The sequence below is a fragment of the Pleurodeles waltl genome, chromosome 5 (assembly GCF_031143425.1).
Source record: "Pleurodeles waltl isolate 20211129_DDA chromosome 5, aPleWal1.hap1.20221129, whole genome shotgun sequence".
Taxonomy (NCBI): domain Eukaryota; kingdom Metazoa; phylum Chordata; class Amphibia; order Caudata; family Salamandridae; genus Pleurodeles; species Pleurodeles waltl.
In genome coordinates this window covers 487441474-487468906 of record NC_090444.1, presented here as the reverse complement: position 1 = coordinate 487468906, position 27433 = coordinate 487441474, and positions in this window count along the sequence as shown.

Genomic DNA, 27433 nt, shown 5'->3' with positions numbered 1-27433 from the left:
TCCAAAGGGGAAGTGGCCTGCCTGTGATTGGATAGTTGCCACCCCTGCTTTTCACCCTAGGAGCAAGGATAAATATGGCAGAGTTGCACCCACACCTCAGACCCCTACAAGGAAGAACATCAGAAGAAGAAGGACTGTTGTGCTGGACCCCTGACCTGCACCTGGTCACTGCACTCTGAAGGACTACACTAGCTGTCACAGCTAAAAGAACTTTGCCTAGGTTCAACTGGTTCAAGAAGGAACTCTCTGCTTGCTACTGGTGAAAACTAGCTAACCAGAGTCCCCTGTATTAAATCCTGAAGAAACTGACCAGCTGACCACTGTCCAGTGGTGGTTTTGGAGTTTGAGCCAGGTGCATTCTGGGAGTTGGAGTCCTGACCCTCAAGGAGCAACTCAGAGCTTTTTGAACCTTGGGATGAGCTGTGGACTCCTAAAGGACCTTCAAAGATCTTCTGGAAGAAGATCCAAAAGTTTGGAGAAGTTTGGAGAATGTTTGGAAAAAAGCTCCATAAAGGGACTCACCCGCTGTCACGTGTAAAGGCAGCTTACTTCGACCACGACCCAGCCTGACATGCACGTTCATCCTGCTGAAAAGCTCTGGAGTCCCAGACTTCTAGGATTTTTCAGGGGGCTCCTGGAAAAGCAAACCGATGATATTGACTCAAAATCAGTGCGCTGTGGAGGGTCATCCAACGTCAGAGAGAAAAAGTTCCAAAAAAGGGACAAAGTCCGAAGGTGAAAAGTTGACCGGGTCTTCCCGCTTAGCGTATCTGAGGAGGACTCCAGAGACGGATCAAGATTCAGCTTCAGCCCGGATGCTGATTTTCGCCCTGAATAATCGTCTAAGTCTGAATGTAGAAATCTTTACCGAGGTCTCCTGCGATGCATATCCAAAGAGGTCTGTAGGGAGGTCAGATGATATTGGTGACTTTGTCCAGCTGAAGAAAATCTTCACGAAAACTACTATGTCCGAAGGTAAACTTTTGACCGAGGCCTCACGCTTACTGTAGCCGAGCAGGGCTCCAATTGCGGTCAGCCTGAAACTTTGACTTTGGTCCAGTCGAGGTGCAACCAGATGCCCAGATTTGCGCTTTTAGTTTCTACGTGCTAGAAAACATTAATTCTTCAAAAATTCTAATCCCTGTTTCCCCTTATCCAATTTTTGTTCAATTTGGCGTCAAATTAAAGATAAACATATTTCCTTTTTTATAAACTGTTTTTTAATTTTAAACGTCTTCCTGTGTTTTATTGCATTACTGTTTTGTGATACTTGAATGCTTTACCCAATTTGGCCTTCATTATGACCCAGGTGGTCTTCTGACCACTAGGGCCACTGTTGCGAATTCACCGCCAACAGGCTGGCAGTGAAGACCGCCACTCATACCACCAGGGAGGTTGGAGCCGCCTGACCGGAGATGAGAAGTCCAATGGCAGTATTTTGACCCGTCTTTCCAGCAGGTTTTCTGAGGCAGTAGCACTGCCATGAAAACCCTGACAGAAAGGCTACTGGTGACACGGACTTTCTTCCCTGTCACTGGCAGATGGCTCCCCCAACCCCCAGCAAGCACAATGCCCTCCCCTCCACGTAAAGCACCCCCTCCCCCCACCCCTTCATTCGCCCCTCCAGGTTCAGTGCCCTCACAACCCCGCTGCATACATGCACATGCAAACAGACACCCACACGCACCCCGCAAACACTCATTCACTGACATACATGCATTCACTCACATGCATCCATAAATGCATTCACTGCAACACTCATACACGCATTCACTTCAACATTCATACATGCATTCACTTCAGCACTCATATATGCATTCACTTCAACATTCATACTCGCATATACATATGCAGACAAATACCCACTCACACATGTACACACAACACCCCCCACCCTCCCCCCGCCTCCTCTGTCCGACACCCAACTTACCTTATCCGGTGAGGAGGTCGTCTGGCTGGGAACGGGAATGGGCTCTTCCACTACCGGCAGTGCCCTGCCATCAGGACACCGCCAGGCCGTATTAGAGGTTGCAATACGGCTGGCAGAGTCCTTTTTGGTGGGGCAGGGCCGGTGGTGGAACCGCCCATGTGCCTCTGCCCGCCAGCACAACTACAGCTGAATTTCCACAAGAAATTTAGCAGAAATCTAACAGTACTTGTAATATGGTGGGTGGAAAACCACCAGCTCTGGCGGTCTTCTGGCACCCTCAGCTTTGCGGGTCTTTGAAAAAGACCACCAAAGTCAAAATGAGGGCCTTTGTCTCCTAAGTTAAGCCTTTTTGATCTTTACCAAGCTATCACGGGTTGAGCTGGGGTAAAATTTATTGAGACCTAACTGAGCCTAGTGGGGGTTTATGGCCTATTACTAACTATAGGTACTTACCTGCCTTTACCAATAATCCACGTGCAACATTTTTGGTGCGCAGTGGTGGGATTCATTGGATTCAGTACTTGTGCTTAATATCACACTACAGTTTTAAGTAAAGCAAATTAAAAATCCTTCAAATTGTTATAGTGCAAAAATTGTTTTTTATTTTTAATTTGGGTTCATTTCAATTATTGCATTTTTGTGATTTTTCGAAATTCTTAATTCCAATTTTTGCAAAATGTTTTTGTTGACACAAAACTAGGGAACCATGGCGCTTGATCTGGTTAGCATACCCACAATGACAGTAGTCCAGCTTAGGGGGTTGTATACTGAGAGGGGGTTGCCTGCAGCCTCAAACCTCAGGAAAATGTTTTGGTTAAATCCCTGACAGCCTGGGCTGAGGCCCAAGAAGTAGGCACAGAGGAAGCTCCATGGGAGGAAGAATTAGAGGACGATGCTAGCTCCAAACAATCAGGGGAAGGAGGGCATCTGAACCTTGGTGAGGATGTGGAAGGCGAGTCCTCACTGCGCATAGTTAGGAGGGCCGTACACAAAGCTAGTTGGGGAAAGGGGTCCCTTTAGCATGAGTAAGCCTTTCACTTAGAAAAAGAGAGTTGGAAGCCTAGTTGGCGTATATAGCTTTGGAGGCAGAGAAGCTGGCCCTGGAAAAGAAAAAGTGGACAAGGAAAGAGAAAAGAGATGGTGGCAGTGACAGAGAAGCTGAGATGTCCATGGGTGAAGGGTTTTGTCCCAGACTACCAAAGGGGGTAGTTCCTGCCTATATAGAGGGGGATGATATAGATAAATGGCTAGGAGCCTTTGACGGGGCCTTCCAGATGAGGAGATTTAAGCCTCAATATTTGGGTTCACTCCTATGGGAGTTGGTCCAGAACTCTGGGAGGGATAGTTTCTGACCTTAAGTCAGAAGGAGGCAGATTCATACCTCAGTATGAAAAGAAGCTTAACTAAAAAGTATGATCTGACCTGTGAGAAAGTAGACCCTTTCTAGCATGCTTAGCCCCATTTTTTGCCTGTTTGTGAGTGTTTGTCAATATGTTTTTGCTGTCTCACTGGGATCCTGCTAGCTAGGACCCCAGTGCACATAGTTTAAAACCTATTTGTCAGTGTGTTTTGCCCGTCTCACTGGGAGCCTGTAGCTAGGATCCCAGTGCTCATAGTTTGTGTCCTATATGTGTTGTCAGTATGCTTGACTGGGTCACTGAAGTTCTGCTAACCAGATCTCCAGTGCTTATGCTCTCTTTACTCACCAAATTTGTCACTACAGTTCAGTGAATCCATATTCCAATTCTGATTGGCACGCTGAACTCCCCTTATAAGTCCCTAGTATACAGTACCTAGGTACCCAGGACATTGAGGTTCCAGGAGATCCTTATGGGCTGCAGCTTTTCTTATCCCACCCATAATGAGCATTTACAAACCTTTCTGCAGACTTGGTCCCCTTCCTTTCCAGGTCCTCAGGTTCAGGAATCCGTCTTCAGTGCTTTGCAGTCAGTTGTTGTTTTTGCAGAATCCCCTACCTCAACTTTACTGTCTTTCTGGGGAAGTAGGGTAAATTCACTCCTAATTTTCAGAGTCTTGGGGTGGGGTATCCTGGACATCCTTAGTGTTTTTTTACACTCCCACTGACATTCTACACACTACACTAGGCCTGGGGTCCATTTGTGTTTCGCATTCTACTTTTGGAGTATATGGTTTGTGTTGGGCCTAGGCCTATTGTCTCCTACTGCATTCTATTGTGTTCTACATGTTTGCACTACTTTTCTAAGTTTTTTACTTACCTGATTTTGGTTTGTGTGTATATTTTGTGTATATTACTTACCTCCCAAGGGAGTATATCCTCTGAGATCCTTTTGGCATATTGTCACTAAAATAAAGTACCTTTATTTTTAGTAACTGAATATTGTGTTTCTTGTGATATAGTGCTATATGATATTACTTGTATAGTATGAGCTTTGCATGTCTCCTAGTTCAGCCTAAGCTGCTCTGCTATAGCTACCTCTATCAGCCTAAGCTGCTAGAACACCTCTAATCTACTAATAAGGGATACTGGACCTGGCACAAGGTGTAAGTACCACAAGGTTTCCACTATAAGCCAGGCTAGCCTCCTACACTGACCCATTACAAGTTTACAGGATGCGAAGTTCTGTTGTAGCTCCATTGTTCAGTTTGTGACCGGCTCCTCACTCTTGTGTCCCGTAGATTCCTACCACTGTGGATGAATAGGAGATGGATACATACCCCGTGTACAGACCCTTGGTAGACTTGGCAACACTGGAGGACAGGCACATTATCCTCACCTTTAGACTGGATAGGGCCACAGTCACAGAGCTGTGTGCCCAATTTGGAGACTGACCTGATATCTGCTATCCGTCACCCCACTGGGACCCCCCTTCTTGTCAGTGCTCCATTTCCTGGCAATTGATTTTTCCCAAGTGACAGTGGGTTTGGCAGGAGGAATGTCACAGCCAATGTTCTCAATAGTGCTGACAAGAGTGTTGTCTGCCCTGAATAAACACATGTGCAGCTACATTGTTTTCCCCCACATTGAAGATTTGGCCACAGTGAAGGCCAAGTTCTATGAAATGGGCATATCCCTAACATAATTGGGGCGATTGATGGAACACATATTGCATTTGTCCCCCCACCCACAAGAATAAACAGGTGTTCAGGATCACTCTATGAATGTACAGATGTTGTGCCTTGCGGACCAGTACGTCTCCCACATCAACACTTAGGGCCTGATTACAACTTTGGAGGAGGTGTTAATCCGTCCCAAAAGTGACGGTAAAGTGACGGATATACCACCAGCCGTATTACGAGTCCATTATATCATATGGAACTCGTAATACGGCTGGTGGTATATCCGTCACTTTACCGTCACTTTTGGGACGGATTAACACCTCCTCCAAAGTTGTAATCAGGCCCTAAGTATCCTGGGACGGTGCATGATGCCTTTGTCCTGAGGAATAGCAGCATCCCAAATGTGATGGCCCAACAACAGAGGAACAGGGTGTGGCTAATAGGTGAGCCATGGTCCCCACCAAGTATTGGTTGGTGTATGGGTATGGTGTGGGATATATCGGATAGTGTGTGGCTAAATGTTGTCCCTCAATATTTCAGGTGACTCTGGTTATACCAACCTATCATGGCTGCTGAATGTAGGAGGCTGGCATGGTTTGTAGTGGGCACCTTGGGCACATACACCTTCTACCAGGTCCAGTTATCCCTTATTAGTGAAGTAGTAATGTTCTAGCAGCTTAGGCTATAGAAGAGCAGCATAGGCTGAACTAGGAGACATGCAAAGCTCATGCAATACAACTTAAAGTCACACAGTACTTATACACAAGTAAAGACAATACTCAGTGTTACCAAAAATAAAGGTAGTTTATTTGGGTGACACAGTACCAAAAATATCTTAGAGGCAACACTCCTTCTGGAGGTAAGTATTATACACAAAATATACACTAGACACCAAAATAAGGTAAATAATTAGACATAGGATAGTGCAAACAATAGGAAATGCTATAGAATGAAATGGGAGAAAATAGGTTTAGGGGCAACACAAACTGTAGACTAAGAAAGTGGAATGTGAATCACAAATTCCCCCTAGACAAGTGTAGTGTATGCAGAATTGCTGGGAGAGTAAGAATACAGAAAAGGTAAGTAAATTACCCCACCACAGCGCCCAGAAATGCAGGAGTAAAGTACTGCAAGTTTCTTTATGACACTCTACAGCTCTTGATATGGATTATTGAAGTAACCAACCAAGTCTGCAAACAACAACTGCTTGATTCCTGCACCTGAAGACCCGCAAAAGAAGGGGACCAAGTCCAGAAGTCCAGAAGTCGAAAGAATTCCCAGGAAGGACAGGAGGACAGGAGGCCCTGCCAACCCAGATGACGGTGCAAAAGAAGAGTCCCTGGTTGGACGAAGACTGCAGGAATGCACCCTAGGAAGATGCCAGCGGGTTCCTGCATGATGCAAAGGATGTCCCACGATGTGAAGATGGATGAAGATGGATGAAGATGTGATTTTGTGTTCGAAGTCGCCAACAAGCTTTGGTTACAACAAAGTTGGGTTTTGCGTCATAATGGCGCTGGCTGGACCCAGGAGGGACCTGGGGGCCTCAAATCTGTGAGGAGGATGAGGGGTCTCTCAGCACTTTAGAGAGCTCTCAGGATGCCAGACAGCACCCATGGGAGTCCCAGGACACGGGGACAAATGAGGTGCAAAACATGGTTGGTGCAGCACTAAAAGGAAGGGTCTCACACAGCGGTATGTCAACTCACAACACAGGATGGAGTGCTGGGGACCTGGGCCAGGTTGTGCACAAAAGAATTCTGCAAATAGTGCAGAGAGGCCTTAGGAGGTTAAGAGGAAGTGGTGCAGAGGGGTACCATTGCTCTCAGGGAAGGCAAGGTCTTACCTCATCCAAATTGCGTCAGCAGGACCTCAGGACAGTCTATGTTGATGGGGTCCAACCTCTGTGTCCTTAGGAGCATGCTCTTCGCTGTGAGAGGAGTCCAAGGGTACCGGTCGGCATCTTAGAAGGTGCCTGCTGGAGCAGGGGAGTGGTTCTGTCACCCCACGGGAGATTTCTTCGGTCCTTTGGGTGCAGGAAGAAGACAGGGAGTCCCCAGAGCGGGTACACCATGGAAACTGTTGCAATGGATGGCTGGAGCTGAAGTTGCAACTTCTTGGATACTTTTTTGCTGTTACAGCGGTTCCTGGAGCAGGCTGCGGTTGATCCGAGGTCAGAGGATGATGTAGTAGGTGCAGAGGATTCCTGCTGGAAACTTGCAAGTAGAACCTGAAGAGAACCCACAGGAGAGACCCTAAATAGCCCTGAGAGGGGGATTGGCTACATTATCAGGTAAGGACCTATCAGGAGGGGTCTCTGATGTCACCTACTGGTACTGGTCACTCAGAGCCCTCCAGAGTGCCCCCACACCTTGCAAAGCAAGATGGCTGAAGTCTGGGACACACTGTAGGAGCTCTGGGCACAACCCCTGGGGTGGTGATGGACAGGGGAGTGGTCACTCTCCTTTCTTTGTCCGATTTCATGCCAGAGCAGGGGACAAGGGGTCCCTGAAACAGTGTAGACTGGTTTATGCAAGGAGGGCACCTTCTGTGGCCTTCAAAGCATTTCCAGAGGCTGGGAGCGGCTACCTCTCCCCAGCTTGTAACATCTATTTCCAAATTGAGAGGGTATAACACCCTGCTCTCAGAGTAAATGCTTTGTTCTGCCTTCCTCGGACTGGGCTGCCCAGACCCCAGGGGGGCATAACCCTGTCTGTGAGGTGGCAGCAGCTGTAGCTGCAGTGCAAGCCTCAGAGAGCTGGTTTAGCAGGACTGGTGGTCCATAGTGGAGCACCCAGGATGCATGGAATTGGCTCCCCAATACCAGATTTGGAATCGGGGGACAATTCCATGATCTTAGGCATGTTACATGGCCATATTCGGAGTTACCATTGTGAAGCTACATATAGGTATTGACCTATATGTAGTGCACGCCTGCAATGGCGGCTTCACACTCACAAAGTCCTGGGAAATGGCCCTGAACTATGTAGGGGCATCTTTGCTAGTGCATAGGTGCCCTCGCACTTAGTAACTTTGCACCAAACCTTCAGCAAGTTAAGGTTAGACATATAGGTGACTTATAAATTACTTAAGTGCAGTGAAAATGGCTGTGAAATAACGTGAGCGTTATTTCACGCAGGCTGCTATGGCAGGCCTGTGTAAGGGTTTGTCTGAGCTCATTATGGGTGGCACCTAGGTACCATATACTAGGGAATTATAAGGGTGGTCTAGTGTGCCAAATCAGAATTGATAAGATTCATCACTAGCCTGCAGTGACAATTTTAAAAGCAGAGAGAGCATAAACACTGAGCTTCTGGTTAGCAGAACCTCAGTGATACAGTTAGGCACCACACAGGGAACACATACAGGGCACACTTTATGAGCACTTGGGTCATGGCTAGCAGGATCCCAGTGACACAGGCAAAAACAAACATACATACCAGTAAAAAACGTGGGTAACATGCCAGGCAAGATGGTACTTTCCTACAGTCAGTGTGATTTGTCTAGTATGTCCTAATATCACCAGTGACGCAGCATTTTTCAAGGGCCTGCCCCACCCTGAAATAGAGTCCGCCTCTCCTGTATGGAGGGACAGGTGGAAGTGAGGTAATTCCACTGATGTTGTGCTCCTTTGCGGGAAGCAGTCGGGAACTGCTGTGCAACTCCTCATTGGATATAATTGGGCCCTATTGGGTACAGTGGACAATGGTGATCTACACCGGTGGTTACGGTATGCACCACTGCGGGCGTGACCGCCATTTTCTATTTGATTCCTCACTTGCTACCTGATCTTCCACAGGAGATTACCTACACTGCATGTGCTGCTGTGACCTGTGTCTGGAAACTACCATGGCCCATGTGACCGGGGAAAGGGCCCCAGCCTTCACTTCAGAGGAGGTGGAGAGACTGGTGGATGGGGTCCTACCCCAGTATGACTGCTGTATGGGCCTCCAGACCAACAGGTGAGTACACCGTGGGCACAATGCATGTGGCATGAATGCATGTAGTGGTGTGTGTGAAGGCCTTGTGTAAGGGGGGTGGATGTCCTCCGGGAGACATACAGATTGTGTGCTGGGCCATGAGTGTGTAAATGGTGATGGAAACGGGTATGATGGGCCATATGTTTAACAGGCAGGACTGTTTGTCTAAATCTATTTCCCTTCGGGCATTGCCTCTGCCGGTCAGCGCCCATCAAATGCAGGGTATATAGCATGCCATCGCCAAGGACGTGAGGACCGTGGGGGTCTATGGCAGGCGGAGCACCCACTGTTGCAAACGGTGAGAGGAACTGAGATGCTGGGCACAGAAGATGGTGGAGTCACAGCTGGGTCGGCTTCCTAACGTGGAAAGGGTGCCATCGAACCCTGACCCCACCTGATGGCCCACATACTGGCGGTGGCCTATCCTTAGCTGGATGGCAGCTTGAGGCTTTCGCAGCAGCCACAAAGGAGTGAGTACAGTGCCCATCATTATAACTTACGCATGGTAGGGTGGTGTCCGTGTGGTGGATGTGTGTCAGTGGGTGCCCCTAGGCCAGGCCTGACATTGCAGCATATGTCCCCTGTTGGTTAGGGTTCAGAAGGGAAAATCTTGCAACTTAGCTCGTAGGCATCCCCTACGGGACAGGGCTGTGTGGGTCCCAGGTGTGCTGCATTTGGTGGTGTTTCGCCCCTCCCCATGCCTTCGCCGCTAACTATTTCTCTGGCAATGCAATGGCATATTGCATAGGCCCGTTCCTTGTGTGAGAGGGTGCTGTGTTTGCCAACGGTGGTGTTGGTGCAGCCATTGATCAGTGGGCATCTCCTTCACCCCAGGCACCTCAGGCCCTGCCCCAGTTAGCCCTGCTGCCCTGAGTGAGGAGGCTAATGACCTCCTGAGATCCATCTCTGTAGGGCAGTAAACAATTGTGAGTGCCATCCAGGGGCTGGCAGCCCAGATGCAACAATCTAATACATTCCTGGAGGGCATTCACACTGGATTGGCGGCCAAACAGAGATCGATTCAGGCTCACGCCTCCTCTCTGATGGCAGCCATTGTCCCTGTTTTTACAGTCCCGCCTCCAACTTCCACTTCCCAGTCCCATTCTGCTCAACCCCAACCCATCCCAAGCACACAGGCAGACAAGCATGCACACAAGACAACACCCAAGGGTGTCACAGGCAAACCCAAGCACCACACTTCATCCAGCAGGCACTCATACAAACACCATCCAGTTGCAGACTAAACAAGATCCACTATTTCCACTGTCTCCCCCTCCTCCACCACCTCCCACCCAGTTCCGTCCACACTCACACCTGCATGCAAAACATCATCATCCACTACCAGGATCACCACACCAAGCAGAACACACACCTCACTAGCAGACACCTCCACAATAGCCATGCACACATCCCATGTGTCCTCTCCCCCTGTGTCAGTCCTCCTTCCTAAAGTACACAAATGCAAGCACTCAGACACCCAACAGCCATCCACCTCACAACAGCACACAGCCCATGCACCTGTAACCAAAAGCAGCAGACAGACATCTCCATCAACCACTCCCTCATCCTCCATTCCCATTCCTTCTTCCACTTCCCAACCCAATGTCCCTAAAAAATTATCCTATCCACCACTGACCTCTTCAACTACCCTTCCCCCCACCCTGCACGTATGGGCAGGGTAGGAAGAACCCAGCCAAGTACCTCAGCCACACAGTCCATGGGCCCAGTTGTCACCACACCCACTTGTGGGGGGAAGGGGTTCAGGCCACATGTCCTGAAGGGGAAGTAGCCTGCATCAGGCAGGCTAAAGGGAAAGGAACCTGCACCAGCAGGTAGGAAGACCAAGGAGCCTGCACCAGCAGGCAAGAAGGGAAAGGAGCCTGCCCCAGCAGCCAGGAAGACCAAGGAGTCTGCACCAACAGGCAAGAAGGGAAACAAGCCTGCACCAGCAGGCAGGAAGAACAAGGAGCCTGGGCCAGGAATGTGATGGAGCCCCCACCACCAACCATGGTGTGCAGCCATCCAAGGTGGCAGGGGATGGGCAGGAGCCTTCCCCCACCAGCAGCACCACCACTGTGCAGCCGTTTGAGGTCGCAGGGGATGGGCAGGAGCCTCCCCCCACCAGCAGCACCACCGCTGTGCAGCCATCCGAGGTTACAGGTGATGGGCAGGATCCTCCCTCCACCAACAGCACCACCACTGTGCAGCCATCACCACCAGCAGACGGTATGTAATCCTGCCTCCATGGGCTGCTGTGCGGCCTGCCCCCTCCAAAGCCAGTAGGTATGACACCCCCTGAGAGACTGTTGCCCATCACTCCCAAGGACCATGCATAGGGCATGTTGCACCCCTCCAGAACCAGTGGGTATGACACCCATCTGAGTGACTGTGGCCCATCACTCCCCAGGATCAAGCACAGGGCATGTTGCCCACTCCAGAACCAGTGGGTATGACACCCACCTGAGAGCTAGTGGACCATCACACCCCAGGATCAAGCTCTGGGCATGTCGCCCCCTCAAGAACCAGTGGGTATGACACCCACCTCAGAGACTGTGGCCCATCACTCCCCAGGATCAAGCACAGGGCATGTTGCCCCGTCGAGAACCAGTGGTCTTGTTACATCTCACGGCTGAGGTGCCCCCGTCCCTGTCCCCCTGAGGTGCCTCCCTATTTACCAACTGATGCCCCTGCTGTGTTCTCTCCATGTTGAAGCAGGTGACATGTGTGGCCTTGAACTTTGGCATGTGGCCATGAGGCCTACGAACATTGTGGACTGGAATGTGTCCCTTTGTCTGTACATATGTATATATCTATTATCTTGTCTAACTTATTTTTCATTCTGTGTTGATCTCATTATGTTCACTTTTGAGAAATTGTTTTGTCCTTGCATCATTCAGCCGAGTGACGGGGTAAAATTGTTTTTATAATGCATCTGGTTGTGTGTATGGTGTGTGTGTGTGAATGGGGTGTGTTCTGCGTGTGTGTGTCACTCTCATTTCCCTCCCTCCCTTTGTGTGCTATGCGGCTGTACTCACCGTCCTCGTCTTTACCGGTGTTGGTTTTTGTGGTGGAGCAGAACATAGAAGATCATCGGGAAGACATGCAGTTCAGGTTCCATGGCAGCTCAGTTCTTCCCTGTGTCTCCAATGGTGAGTCCTTTCCCTTCTGAGCTCAGTTTCCACCATGCTCTTGATGTCGTTGGTACAACCCCAGAAAAGGTGATGCTTTCGAGGGTCTAAGTATAGTCGGCGGAACATTGACTTCTGTCTGGCTGTAGCCCGCTATCGCTGTGGTGGCTGTTGTTTCCGCCCTGGCGGTCGGTGTGGTACATTGGCCGTCTATCGGAGATATCACCGCCATGGTCATAATTTGGCGGTACTTACCACCAGCCTGTTGTCAGTTTTACCACCACTTTATCACCGACCACCAGGATCGAAATGAGGGCCTTTGTCTCCTAAGTTAAGCTTTGTTGCCCGCTGTCAAGGTACCAAGGGTTGAGCTGGGGTTAATTTATTGAGACCTAAATGAGTCTACTGGGGGTTAGTGGCCTATTGCTAAGTGTAAGTACTTACCTGCCCTTACCAATAATCCACTTTCCAACAATAGTCTTTCCCTAAACCTGTTGCCTCTCTTCCTCCATTTTGCTGAACTTAATTTTGTTGGCCTTAGGGCTATGTGCACTGCTAACCAGTGCTAAAGTGCTTCTGCTATCTCCCCTAAAAAAATGTTAAATTGGCTTATACCTAATTGGCATATTTAATGTATTTGTAAATCCTGTGCAGAGTAGTATATAATATATCCAGGGCCTGCAAATTCAATGCTTCCAGTGGACCTTCAGCACTTATTGTCACAGGCCTGCCTTTACGACCTGAATGCAGTTCTAAACTGCTAAGTCGATTTGACACTAAAACCCCCTTGCCAAGCCTTTAACTCCACTTTTATTATATATAAGCCACCCTAGGCCCTCGGTTCCCATAAGACAGGGTGCTGTGTAATTAAAGGTGTGAACGTGTCCTTTTAAGTTTTACATGCCCTGATTGTAAAAATCTTCTAAATTCATTTTTCTCTACTGTGAAGCCTACCCCTTCCACAGGATAGCATTGGTGTTTACATTTAATATGCTGTAATTTCCAATTGGGAGCTGGTGGCTATGTCATGTTTGGTGTCTATAAAATTATAATGATGAATCCTCGATAATAGCAAAGTTGGATTTTTATTACATTTTCAAAAATGCCACTTTTATAAAGTTGGCATTTACCTGTCCTTAGCCCGTATTTGCCTGTAGCCTGTCTTGGGTCTACAGTGTAACTGATAATCAGACTTTTTGAATTTCTCTTAGACAATCACCTATTTGAGGGATTAGGGGTACCAGAAGGGGCCATCTACTGACAGGATAGGGGACAGAACAGGACAGAATCCCACTTACAGCTGAATAACCTGTGCCCTGCCTTCACACAAAGGGCCTAAAAACCCTGCGTTGTCACTTCAGTCAGCTTGGAGCCAGAGGAGGCACGAAATTCCATGTACTTCAAAGGCACTGTCTAAAAGCTTACCGCCAGCTTATCGAACCAGGTCACCAAGGGCTGTAGGCACCACCTCAGATGCCAATACTTCACTACACTTCTGTACATGTGGATACTCTGCCTGGAAGAAGGACTGTTGTGCTGCTACAAGGACTGCCACTCTGTTGGACTGCTGATCTAAAGAAACTGCTGCTCTGCTGAGTTGACCTAATGCCTGATGCTCTGTTGAATAAGAAATGGACCTGCAACTTCATCTTGAACCTGTAACCCAGAATGACTCCAAGGGCTAGTCTGCTGGTCCCCTGATCCGTGCCTTAAGGACATAAAAGAATCTGTAATGAGCTCCTGAGCCCAGCTGCAGCAAGTTCCTAATCCTAAGAGATACCTTTCAGGACCTAGATCCTCGGTGTGGCTCACAGGCTCTTTATCAAGCTTTTGGGCTCTTCGCAGCATCAGCAGTCAACATCAAGCCTGTGCCGCTTGCACCAAAAATCAGAGTGAGCTGCTGCCAGTCATGTCTTCACACAGGAGCATCAATAGCCTGGAGGGGACTATGAACACAAAGCTCCAGCCTGCCCACCTGCAATGCCTGACCTACTTTTTGCACCATGCCCACAACTGCCTGTGACCCTCTTCTTACTCCCATGACCCTCTCCAATGCAAACGGAACTCTTGGCACAAAACCGGAGAAGGTGAACCTTCAGTGGGAATAAACTGGGATTGTATCCAACCTGTGCTCCATCACGGTTGGTCTGAACTTTTGAATTTGACCCAGTGTAGCGCAATCAGATAGCCATGGATGGCATGTTTTTCTTTTGGGTGACAAAAGCAAACAAACCAAATGATGGCCAGAATGCATAAGAAATCAAACATTCACCCCCAGTAACAGATATGGGTTTGATTCATTCTTTTGCTTACCACAACAACCCAGTCTGCACCCAGCCACATGCAAATCAGTCTTGAGCCTGTTCCCCTTGGACAGACCCTAGCCTGAACTGCCTGTTCAGGTCCTCCCTGGGCCGTAAACAAGCATCCTCAGACTGGTTCTGGGGTATCACCCCTCATCAGCCAGGCTAATTTGAATCCAGTGGCATAGTGAGCCCGGGACCTACGTCTGGGCATACCTATTGCAATTGGAGCAACAAAAGCAAACAAAATAAATGAAGGACAAAATGTGGAACAAATCAAACATTCAGCCCAGCTACACTTGTAACTCTGATTATGGATGTTAATGCAGCAACAATGAATACTCTAATTTTTCTTATATGCCTGGGGATAATTTGATTGACTCCAAATTGAACAATGATGTTGAATCTGCTACCAGACTGGGTAATACACACCTTGTACAGCAGTAAGTTCCTCCTGCTGTTAGGAAGCATAAATGGGTGCTGGGCAAATCTGTGATGGGGAAGTATAAGAAGCCTTCACAATCTCTGCCAAATAAGAAATATTTATTTTCCTGGGTCCAGCCTCCAGCAAGTATATCAAGTGACTCTTGTTTGAATTTTGGCCCGTTAAAGCAGACTGTGGCATCTCAGACTAATGAGACCTTGTCCTCAGATAAGTCATTAGTCGAGCTATTGAGTGTGAGAGTTAGCAATTTTCTTGATGAGAGACTCAAACCACTAATGGAGCATTTGGATCACCTTGAAGGTTGGTTATTTATTAATTCTAACTGCATCCTTGCAGTGGAGCCCAGTGGTAGATCTAACACTCTGCCAGTAGTCGAGCAGCAGCATGAGAGTAACGCTAATCTGACAGTTCCTCAGCGTAGCAATGGTGGTGTATATGTGTCTAATATGGATAGTAATGGGCACCTTTCCAATAGCAAAAACAGAGGGGCAGGTTGGGGCATCTACCAGTGTGAATAGGCAGCTAAATAAAGCTTGTAATTCCATTCTATCAGATTTAATTACCATACCTAAGGACTTTCATATAGCTTCCGCTTCTGAAATAAATGTAGGTCTTCTGTCCACATACTCCCTCTACGTTTTAATTCTGGCAGGGGTATCACCACTTACACCTGATCAGCAGGTGTCATGGGAACAACTTAGGAACAAGGTCACCCAATGGTTACATGTGCATAGACGTTTTAGTGCCTGGAGACCTAATGAAATAACCATGGTGAGACGAGTAGGTTGGCTTGGTCACTCTGCTAAAAACATTAAGGGGGACTGTATTGTTGTAAATTTTCAAAGACCTGCTTATGTCTGGGCAATGCTAACCAATAAATAATCTTCCAATTTAACTGGAACTGAAGTTGTTACTCTCCCTCTGTGATATTTCTACAGACAGCCACTTGCTACATGTCATCCCTGTTATAAATGCTGTTTCTAGTTGGCAGAGGTATTCACCCCTTGTCCAAGAAGAGACCACAATCCTAGCCAGGGTAAGTCACACACAATACAAATTATCCTGTGCCCACCCTCTATTAGCTTGGCACTGAGCAGTCAGGCTTAACGTAGAAGGCAATGTATAAAGTATTTGTGCAATAAATCATACTGTAACACAGTGAAAACACCACAAAAATACACCACACAGGTTTAGAAAAATAGCTAAGATTGATCTGATTAAAATAAGATCAAAACTAAAGATCCAATAAGCACAAGTTGAAATATCACTTTTAAAATATTTAAAAGAATCTCAAACCTTAAAAATAAACAGTTGTCTCTTTGTTACACACAGTACCTGGTATGCATCAAAAATAACGATGCACGGAGAACGCAGAGGAGGAGATGCAGGGAAAAATAAGGTGTGGCGTCAGATTTTCTGACACAGCACAGATAATGCATTGCTTCTTTCTACGCTGCAAGTGGTCTGCATCATTTTTTGGTGTGCAGTCTTGGTTCCTCACTGCGATGCAGGGATATTTTGACACCCAGGGACGATGCATGAAAATCCTTGACATGCTGGAAGAAGGTATGGGCACTGCGTCGATCCGGTAGGTGCAGCGTCAGGTTGCGTTGTTCCGATCAGCTGTGAGGCGATTTCTCAGTCTTAAGGCAGGCTTCACATCATTTTTGGCAGGCATTGCGTTGATTTCTGATGCACAAAGAATTTCTTGAGGCAATTATGTCTTTGTTGGCCCTTAGACTTTAGAAACAGGAGGCAAGCTCAATCCAAGCCCTTGGAGAGCACTTTTGCGGGAAGGCAGAGTCCTTCCAGCAAAGTCAAAGGCCAGCAGGGCAGCAGGGTAATAAATGGGCAGAAGTCCTTCACAGCAAAGTAGTCCAGATGAGTCCTTTTGGCAGCCAGGCAGCTCCTCTGGCAGGGTGCAGGTGTAGGTCCAGAAGTGTCTGAGTTGGTGGGGTGAGAGACCCAGTTTATATACCCGAAATGCCGAAGTTCCCCTTTCAGTATAGTCCTGTCTGCCATGGTCCCAGTGGGGTTTTATCAGTCTATTATGTGAGAGCAGGCCTCTGGCCTTTGAAATGTGTCAGGTCAGTATGCAGATGAATGCAGATGTGACTGAGTGTCCTGTGTTTGTGGTAGTCTAGGTATAATACACAAGGGAGCTCTCAGCCAGCTCAGACCATACATTGATTGGAGACAGGCTGTAAGGCACAGATGGTTTGAAGTGCAGAGAAATGCTCACTTTCTAAAAGTGGCATTTCTAAGACAGTAATATTAAATCCCACCTCACTAATAAGCAGGGTTTTCTATTAACATTCTGGCCATACTAAATATGACCTGATTACCCCTTTCAGATCAGAATCTACCACTCAAAAAGTATATGAGGAGCAGGCCTTGCAGTAGTGGAACACGAATTTAGGAGTTTCCCACTACCAGGACATATAAAACACATATGTGCATGTCATGCCTTTTACCTACATAGCACCCTGTCCTATGGGTTACCTAGGGCTTACCTTAGGGGTGACCTATATGTGGAAAAAAGGGAGTTTAAGGCTTGGTGTTAGACTTGGCATCCTTGGCGTGGTCTCCCCTAACCTTTTGCCTGTTTCCCAGGTTGTTGATGTGTGCTGGACTCTGTTTTTGCTGTTTTTGTTACTCTGGGCACGTTACTACTGTTATTCAGTGCTAAAGTGAAAGTGTTCCTATATAAAATGTATATGTAATTGGCTTTTCATGATAGACATATTTGATTTACTAGTAAGTCCCTAGTAAAGTGCACTAGAGGTGCCTAGGACCTGTAAACCAAATGCTACTAATGGGCATGCAGCAATGGCTGTGCCACCCACATTAGTAGCCCTGTAACCATGGCTCCGACCTGCCACTGCAGGCCCTGGCCACTTGTGTGTACATTATTAGGGCCTTATAAGTAAATCAACTATACCAATTGGGGGTAAACCAATGTTACCATGTATAAGGGAGAGAGCATCTGCCCTTTTGCACTAATTAGCAGTGCTAAAGTGTGCAGAGGCTTACAAACAGCAAACTCAGTGTCAGAAAAGTAGAAAAAGGCAGGCAAAACGTTGGGAGATGGCCACCCTAAAGCTGTCAGGTCTAACAAAGCCCATCTCTTGAATACAAGTACAAGGGTGCACTCCCTGTTCCAATATGCTTTCGGTCCTGTGTGACCTGGAGCAGGTAAATTGGCTTAGTAAACGCCCGCTCCTTATTGTCCCAGTGCAGCTTGAGGGTTGGGAGTCTTTGGATGTTCTCGCTAGTTGTGCCCCCCTAAAGAGGTGGATGTTGAGCAAGGGGCAGTGGGGCAGCCTTCATCCGATGTATTTAATTTGGCCCCAGCCATTATAGTGGATAATGTCATTCCTTGGGACCTTGAACAAATTATTAACAATTCTATTAGAAGAGATATTGATTCTCTTGGAATTCTAAGCTGGAATGTGGCTGGTCTTGGATTAAGGATTGCCCTGACAGATTGGATATCCTTTGTACAGGGTTATGATATAATTATGTTACAAGAAACCTGAGATACAACGTCCCTAGCGGTAAATGGCTTTCATTTCTTTAGTGCCCCTGCATCTCCCTCACATAGTGGGCGGGCCTCAGGCTGGTTGGCAATTTGGTTTAGCACTCTATTAGATGGCACTATTACTATTGTGAACTGTAGTGACAGTAGTTTTCAAGTCACAGTAATTACATTGTTTTTATAACAATGATTTTAACATCATTCCTAATCCTAGATTTCTTCCTTTGTTTAAATTTATTGCTGACCTGGTTGAAGATGTGGTTTCTTCTTGGCACATGTTGTATCTTTGTTTGGCAGGTGACTTTAATGTGCACTTGCTGATCCACCATGAAGATTTTTTGTTGGAACCCTACCCTGACTGAGACCCTTGCAGTGCTAAGTTTGTTTCTTTCCTCATCACTTGTACATGGTTAATGCGCTGGCTTTCAGAGTCCCATTTGATAGTAATGTTCCCACATTCAAGGTGCATGGTAGGCTGTCAACTATAGATCATGTATTTTTCACCCGTAGCCTGGAGGATCTAATTAGACATGGCAGTGTTATCCAGTCTAGTTACAGTGACCATAACCTGATCAAGGCCGTATTGCAAGTGCGTTTTGAGGGGAAGTATAGGCAGGATGTTGGAGCACGTTGTTTGAAACCTAGCACTGACAACTTAAGATTGACTTGGAGATTGACAGATCCTGTCTAAACCTTGAATGAGGTTGTTAAAGGTAACTTTGAGTTGCTTAATGTCTGCCTAGCACAAGAATCCTCAGTTCAACGAGTGGTTGAAGCTTTTTCCAGTTTCTGCACTGGAGTCAGGAAGTTTCTTTTGAAACCAGTTAAGCCCTTGGCTGACAACCTAAGATGGTTTAACAATGAATGTTCTGGTGGTAACTGGGCCCTTGAGTCGGCACTCGGTACCAATCCAAGGGACCCAGTTTTAGTGATCTTCTGGCGCAAGCAATACAAATTGATTACACATAAGTGCAGGCAAGAGCTTGTGCCCACCCAGTAGTAAGTTTTAACAGACTTCTAATAAGGGTAATAATGCACTGTTATTGGCTGCTGTTTCTGATGTTAAGCACATCAATGAGCCACCCACCACTACTTCATGTTACATTGTTGCAATTGCTTTGGATGAGCATTTTGGTTTTATTTATGCAGTTCCCCTACCCCTGATTCTTTTTCTATAGATTATGATCTGGTAGCTAGTGTTCAGGTAACTTTAGAAGAAGTTGAGGAGGCTCATAATCAAAGCGTGGGTGGAAAGGCTTCCGGCCCTGATGGGGTATCCATTGATCTTATTAAATGTAACATTCTTCTTTGGGCACAGTTACTTACTAATGTTTTTGATAACTTATCTTATTGTTCCTTTCGTGTTAGCTGGGGTACTTGAACAATTGTACCCATTTTTTTCTTTAAGAACGGTGATCGCTTCTCGCTGGCCTGTTATCGGCCAATATCATTAATTGATAAAACTGTTAGGATATTAGGGCATATCATTTATAACAGGATTAAGGTTTGGGCCTCGGAGGAGTCTGTCCTGCACCGCTCTCAATATGGGTTTAAGATTGAAATTGGAACCATTGAGAAATGTCTCATTCTTAATTTGGTCATAGGCAAACACATAGTTGTAAAACCATGGCCGTTCCTCTTGGCATTTATGGTCCTCTCATCTGCATTTGACTGTGTGAATCGTGCCAAACTGTGGCACCGACTTGTGATGAAAGGTCTGGACATAGTCCTAGTTCATTTCCTTGCATATTTGCACAAGGATATGAGGGCGCATGTCTGTATCAATATGCAGGGTCATGTGTCTGGGGACATTCAGATTTATTGAGGAGTGATGAAGGGATGTATTTTGGCTCCTCTTTTGTTTATTCTTTACATTAAAGATCTACATCCATTTGTGACACAGGCTACCCCTGATGTCTCAATTTTACATGGTAAGCCACTTCCCACATTATTGTACGCCAATGGCACTGTGCTCTTTGCATGTACTTCTGGGCTTTGTGGCACCTTGTTAATGTGTTTGTTGACTTTATGACCTCTTTGGATCTTCAAACCAATTTTAGTAAATCCCATATTATGGCTTGTGGCCCTCAGTGCTCTTCCCTGTCCAGTATGTCATTTTGTAAACCACATCTGAGTAGCATTAATAATTTTTCTTACCCAGGTGTTACTTTTTCTGCCCAGGGTTCATGGTCATCTAATATTGCTTAGCGTGCTATCAAATTTTCTTCAGCCAATGGGTTACTTTTGTAGTCTTTCTCAGCCTAAGGGCGGGGGCTTTGCGGCCCCATCGTTAGAAATATACAGCTCCCAGTGTGTCTCTATAGCTATGTATGGAGCTGAGGAATGGAGGATTGCTAACTGCTTGGCCATACAGCGAAAAGAGAATATAATTTGCAGGAGGCTTTTATCTTTTCCTATTTGTGCTTCCCATTTTATTTACCATAGTGAACTGGGGCTTCAATATATTGCAGATCTGAAAAGAGTTTGGGCAATTATGGTATGGCTTCCCATGTGGCATAATTCAGAGGTTGTTCTGATTAGAGAGGTAATACTGGATTGCTTGTCTCTGGATAATGGGTTGCATATTCCTTGGCTTGTGTTTGTAAAAGGCGAGCATACTAAAATAGGAATGCAATCTTTGTTTACTGACCCATCCTTATGCTCAGGTGTAAATAAGAAAGCAGTAGCTAAAGTCCTTTATGATCATGAGGAATTAAGGTGTCTTAGGGACATGGGTGAGAAACCCAAGTGTGGACCAATATCTGTGTCTGAGAGAAATAAACTGTTCGACTGATTATATCAGGCACCCCTTACGCGCTTGGAGCGTTCCATGCTTTTTCATTTTAGGTCTGGCACTGTGCAATATATGCTTTGTTTTCCCCTGGGGTTTGTACATGATATTATCTGAAGCCCTGCCTGTGTGATGATTTATCCAGCCAATCTTTGTTGCAGTTTATGTTTTTTTGTAGATTTTATAACAGGTGCAGAAAACGTTTTTTTAACTCTACTTTTAAATAAATACTGTCATGATGTTGGTTAACGCACACTTGTTCTTGGATTTTTCATGTTGGGCTTTTTAAGGTCTATTGCTCGACTCCGTAGGTCTATATCATTTAAATTATTGTTTTTAATGTATTTGTATACTTTTATGGATTTTATAAAGATTTCCGAATAACGTTTACTGAATCGAATTGAACATCAATTCAAGTCACTTTCTGACATTGCTAGTGTAGCAAATGACCCACCTTCTTTTGTAGTCGAGACTCCACCAACTACGAAAATACCTACGTTTCGAATCTGTAGCACTCCTAGAAATTTCTCATCCTCAGACTCTGCCTTAAATAAGGTGAGGTATCCTTCTCTGAATGTGAACATGCCATTCCATCTACCTTGGAAATATGTTCAGTTCGCTAAAATCACTTAATTATTTAGAGCAAATACCTTTCTTATTTATGAATTTGCTTGAAAAAACAAAACTGTACTGTGACCACATGCTTGACATTCTGACTATGATACTTAAGGAACTTCCTATTAAGGGAAAAGAAGTGTTCAGACAAGCCTGGCCTAAAAATAAAGGTCATGGTTGTTTGAATGCCCCTGGTCAAAGGTAGTTGCTATCGTTGCTCAGAAGGATGTGGGAGCAACTATTTAGTCTAGCTGCAAAAAGATTTTGCATTGTTTTGCATTACATTTGAAAATATACCCCTCAGTTCTATAATCTCTTTGGCAGAATGTACATTCTATTTAGGATAACTCTTGCAGGCCTACTACTGTCCTTTAATTTTCTCATACAGTAGCTCCATAATACTTCCAAGTCCCTTGTATTAAACCTATCTTTTGCTACATATTACAATACTAATTCAAACCACTGACTATTCTCTTTATTTTGCATCTTTTTATGAGATCTATTTTTGGTTTGTTTTTGTACCGTGATAGATTACAACATACACGGCATATGTGGACTTTGCTGCACTTTTATTTTTACATTAACAATGAGATTTTGAGACTTGGGCTCAACTGAACGAGCACTATAATATTCTGCGTCTTCTGTTCTGAGTTCCATAATGCGTTTTCATTGGCTTGCAGCCTATCAAAATACACAACATTTCTATATTAACAATACTTCCATTTATGAGTGTTTCATTTCGTTGTTCAAGAAATGGGACTGGACTCTTTGCAGGGTACAGTTAAGACGCCAAAAACATATGTGTTTCTGATGAACAGAAGTTATTTGGATATTATGGAATGTGCTGCCACACATTCCGTCAAATAAACATGCTAGTGAATGACCCTGCAATTTTCTTTGCTGTGGTCTAATCTCTGCAAAGTGTGATTTTTATGTTTGATGTTTTTCAATCTGTATTCTTTTAAAAAATGTTTTAAATACTTTTAATCTCACATTGCACAACGCAAAACATTTGCATTGATACACCGGTTTCCAGGGACATCCTGGAGTCATCATTGTTTGAGCTTCCACATTTTTTTCCACAAGAACGAACTTTCTTGTTGATCGTCTACAGCAACAGCATACAGACTGCATCCATCTCTATAAGTTTCGTTTTCATAATGTTCCATTATTAGAGGTATGTTTCCATTTTACTCCAAAAGTAAGACCACGAGTTTTTGCTTCTTCTCTTATTGCTTTCCTTGTCCTTTATTAAGACCGTGACAATGCTTTCATTCTGTTCATCATTATGAACATCTTTCTTTTTGTTTGTTACAAAAGCTTCTTTAACTATTCATTCTAGTTACCACTTTTGTTTCAGTTGCTGTCCTTTACGCCCCATTTTCTTTTTGCATCTGTGTGGGTTCTTCACTTCTCTTAACTTGAGTAGCTTGACCTTCATTTGTTGAATTTTAGTCCTAAATTTGAAATTTGAATGACCAATTAATGACTGTTGTCTCCTGCTTTTCTTCTTTCTTTCTGTTACTGTTTGTTGTTCTGGCATCCCATCATGGTTGTCTCCTGGCGATTTTGATTTCTTTTTACTCCTCACTAGTAAGTTTGTGTCATGTACTTCTTCATTATTCCTCATTGTATTGAGCTTGTGGTTATGCTTCTGTCTTTATTTTTTCTTGTGTTTTCCTCTTTTTTTTCTGTTGAATATCTTCTTAGAGGCTGCTGCCTCCATTTTATTATTGTTTTTTGCATTTTAATTTCTTTTTGTAATTGAGCTGGTAAAATGTAATTATTTACACTACTACATAATTAACTTTATTTCTCAATCTAACTTTCATATGTTTTGCCATGATGATTCATGTATAAGTTTCAATAGTTTTAAGGTTTACAGTTTATAACGACTTATTTTTTTCTTTTTCCTTATGCGTGTTTTTTTTAAATTCCATATTGCACAGAGTCTAGCATTCATGTGATACAAAGAGGAAATGTTGAGGATATTGAGAATGAGAGTTGGAATGTTAGAATGTTACAAAATAAGACAAGAATATATGGTTAAATGGAATATATTGCAGTGATAACCAAAGAAAAAGTTGAAGACACAAAGAGATATATCTGATGACAGTTAGAAAAAGGGATTGACACATAGGAAATAGATTGTGCAATGGAGGTAAATATGGAAAGGAAACAGTATCACAAGAGAAAAACAGAGATCAAAAGAAATTCCAATGAACAGAAAGTGAGTGGGGGAGTAAAGGATTGAGTGACAGAGATGCCAAAGGCTGGAGAAAGATCAAAGGAGACTAAAGAAGACAGAGCTACAGAGTCGGAAAGCCAGAGAAATACTGTTTCTGATAGTTCCAGAAGCAAAGACAGGGGTAGTGCGAAGACATTTCCACAGAAAGATGGCTATAAGAACTGATCAATAAATGCAGACATTCATTTACTAAAAAATACTTTGTTGGACAGATTGTCTCAGGCTTTTCGAAATACGGATACAAAAGTGAATGTGAGAGAGAGAAAGCAATTGAAAATCAGGCAGTACAAACAGCTGAGTGTCGAACTCAAAGAGAGAAACTAAGAGAGTTAAAAGAAGGGAGGTTTATGACAACAGAAAGGGAAGGAGTCCAAGTGATAGCACTAAGTAGAAATAATGAGGAAAGAGAGATGTCATGATTGTGAGAATTGAAAAGATATTGAGGTAAGAAAAGTGTGTCAAATTAATGGAGAAGGGGGCCTATGCCAAGGTGGTGCACTTTTATATTCAGCACCACTAGACTCTGAACAGATTTAATAATATTACTCTTTTACTTCCATGCAAGCTCCAATCAAATCCATTTCTCATTGTAACATGACTCGGTTTATTTTTTTGCTACTGATCCAAGAAGCATACTTCCTTCCTTGAGAATTGTGATTGCTTACTATGCAGCAACATTGATGAGCATTTGTTTTATTGTAATATTCAACTTACTGTTTATGTCTACGCTGTATAATACTGCATTTTGCGTCTGGGCCAAGTAGAGAAGAAGAAGGCGCAATGTTGAACACAAACGACTAATTAAAAAAAAAACATTTTGTTCACAGTAATAAACACAAAATTGTGAAGTTGGCTTTTAATTGTTTGGAAAAAGCCTTCAGTAAGTACACACATGATGCACAGATGATAAGTGTAAGACCTAACAGCCTTAGGGTGGTCTTCCCTCCAACTTTTTGCTTACCTCCTCCACTTTCTGACCTAGTTTTTGCTGGATTAAGACACTGGTCACTTCACCTCTGCTATCCAGTGTTAAAGTGCTTGTGCTCTCTCCCTTAATCATGGTGATATTGGCTTATCCCCAACTGCCATTAGGTTAGTTTACTCCTAGGTCCCTATTACAGTGCACTACATGTTCCAATAGTCTGCAAATTAAATGCTACTTGTGGGCCTGCAGCCCTTATTGTGCCATCCACTTAAGTAGCCCTTTAGCCATGTCCCAGGCCTACCATTGCAGAGCCTGTGTGTTGCCAGTCCCGAATCTTCCCTTTATATATAAATGTTCCCCCCTAAGATAGGCCCTGGACCACTCAGATGGCCAGATGCAATGTATTTGAAAAACAGGACATGTACTTTTTCTTTCCTCATGTCCTGATAGTGAAAAACTCCCAAAGTAATTTTTCACTAAAGCAAGGCCTATCTCTCCTACAGGATAACACTGGGATTACATTATCACCTCTTATAAGTGTGATTTGCAATCTGGAAGAGGTAAACTTGTGGAGTTTGGTGTCTCTGAAATCACAATTTAAAATCACAACTTATGATGAAGTCAGATTTTAAATTGCAATTCAGAAATTGCTACTTTTAGAAAGTTGTCATTTTCTGACTTTAGTAATTTGGTGGCTACTGCCTGTGTCTGATCATCAGTCTGTGATGGGTGACAGCTGGGATTTGTGTTTTCTCCCTAGACAGCCACACGCAATGGAAGCTTATGTGTGACTTGATGGGCCATCCTGGGAGGATGGCAGGGAGAAGCTGGGGACAGACTCATTTACATCTGAATAGGCTGTGTCCTGTCCCCACATAATGGACTACATAACCCCCTATAGTGAGACTGGAGCTAGGGCAGGAGGATCAGGACCTCTATGCACTTCAAATACCTGACTTTGAAGACTGCTGCACTTCAAAGGCCTTACTGGGTCTTAGTACTGAACCTTTGACACCACTAACTGAGTAAACTTCTGGACCTATGACTACTCTGCAGGAGAAAGCACTGCTGTGCTGCTGAACTACTGCCACTCTGCTGTACTGCTGCTTTATGGACTCCTGCCTTCTGAGCTGCCCTGCTGTCTGTTGTTCCCTTGCCTGGGTGAGAAGAACTGGACCAGCATCATTTGAACCCAGAGTGACTCCAAGGGCTAGTTGGCTGGCCTTCTGATCTATAGTCTCAGGGGCCTCAAAGTCTTCCAACCACCCTGCTCCTTCACCTAGACTTTGTCATTTGTGAGTCTGCCCTGCTAAGTGTTGCTGTCCAAGTCCTGGGCCCTTGGAAGTGGAATTAAAGTGTATGTTCCAGTGGAACTGATTAATCTTCTGATGCTGGTGCAGAATCAACTCATCCCCACTGTTGCAAGGAACAGGACCATTGCATCACCACTACTGAGTGGGTCGGAACCGATGCAATCAGACTCAAATCACTGCTGTACCTCACATCTTGGGACTGGCACATCGACTTTCGGAAACGCCACTGCAATCCTTTTCTTAGTGCAATGTCCTCACGTTCCCATCGAAAACAGGCTCATTGTTGATGTCAAAACTCCGCATCACAGCCTCTGTGCTCATTGGGACTGATGCATCACCTCAACTGACTTATGCATCCTCAACACTGAATCCTTGACATCGACAAAATAGGAACTCCCACAGTAGCCTCACGACACTGCAGAACTGGCACACATTGGTTCAGTAGGCCTAACTGTATCCCTGTAGATGGCCTATCCATCATCGCTGTTGGCCTGAACAGTTGACTTTGTCCAGGTCCGATGCAACCAGATTTCCTTGATTGGCACTTCTTTCTTCAAAGCACTATTTCACAGTTCTAATCTTTAAAAATTCATAACTCAAGTTCCACTTGTTGGATTTTTGTCATTTTAATCTTATGTTATTTATTGAAATCAGAGTTATTTTTCTAACCTGTTGTGGAATCTTTTTGTGTGGTGTTTTCACTGTTTTACTGTTTGAAGCATTGCACAAATATTTTACACATTGCTTCTAAGTTAAGCTTGACATCTCGGTGCCAAGCTACCAAAAGGTGATCACATCTTAACTTAGGGTTTTTCTGGCACTTACCCTGACTAGGACTGGAGTTTCTGATTGACCAGGGTTCATACCTCTATTAACCAATAACCCGTTTCTAACAGTGTGCAAATATGTGCCTTTCTTTGTGCCTTCAAGTGTTAGTTTGCACTAACATGTGCAGGAGTACTTATCTGTGTCAATGACATTGTTAAAGAAAGTCCCAATATCTGCCTAGCATCTACAAGTGTGTAAACATGTATGAGTGCTAATGGTGCATTGCAAAAATGCTCCTCTGCATGTGCCTCTGTGTCTGAGTGTGCCTCTTTGTATATGGAGAGGGTATGTGATTTAATGTTGGTGTGAGAATATTTGTGAATGACTATGTGTGTGAGTCCCTGTGTGTT